At 57.9% G+C, this 437-nt stretch overlaps 1 protein-coding gene across 1 annotated transcript in view; it reads left to right on the plus strand.

The window, feature by feature from the left end:
- Nucleotides 1–437, plus strand: part of GNG2 (G protein subunit gamma 2) — a 2,888-nt gene that overhangs the window by 1,889 nt on the left and 562 nt on the right. The gene's annotated exons all lie outside the window — the stretch shown is intronic.

The following is a 437-nucleotide window of genomic DNA, read 5'->3' on the forward strand; positions in this document are numbered from 1 at the left end:
CCAATGGCTGGGGCTGAGGGCAGCTGGCAGCATCGCCTGGAGCCCTGCCGGGGGGTGGGAAGGAGCAGCTCTCCCTGAGACATCTCGCCCTTCTCGGGAATGGGTTAAATCCGTACTGTTTGTCACAGTTGCTGTGAAAACTGTCCTTTGGGCAGTGCTCGGTGCTCAGCCTTAAGGTTAGTGGGCAAACTCTGAAAGCAAAGTTGTTCTGAAGCCTCTTTCCTATGGAAAGCCTGGTCCTTTCTGGGAGGCGTTTGCTCTGACTGCTTCTGCTCCACCCTGGTGCTTCTGGGCATGTGAAACCTCATCGGCTTCAAGCTTGAGATCGCAGGGGATTTGTCTTCTCCACCAAGGAGGTTTCAGACAACAGCCAGTCCTGGGGGGAGAGGTGCTCTGGGCCAGTTGCTGGCTGGGGGCCACCCTGGGGGCTGTGCAGG

The sequence above is a fragment of the Egretta garzetta genome, unplaced genomic scaffold (assembly GCF_000687185.1).
Source record: "Egretta garzetta isolate BGI_Z169 unplaced genomic scaffold, ASM68718v1 scaffold767, whole genome shotgun sequence".
Lineage (NCBI taxonomy): Eukaryota > Metazoa > Chordata > Aves > Pelecaniformes > Ardeidae > Egretta > Egretta garzetta.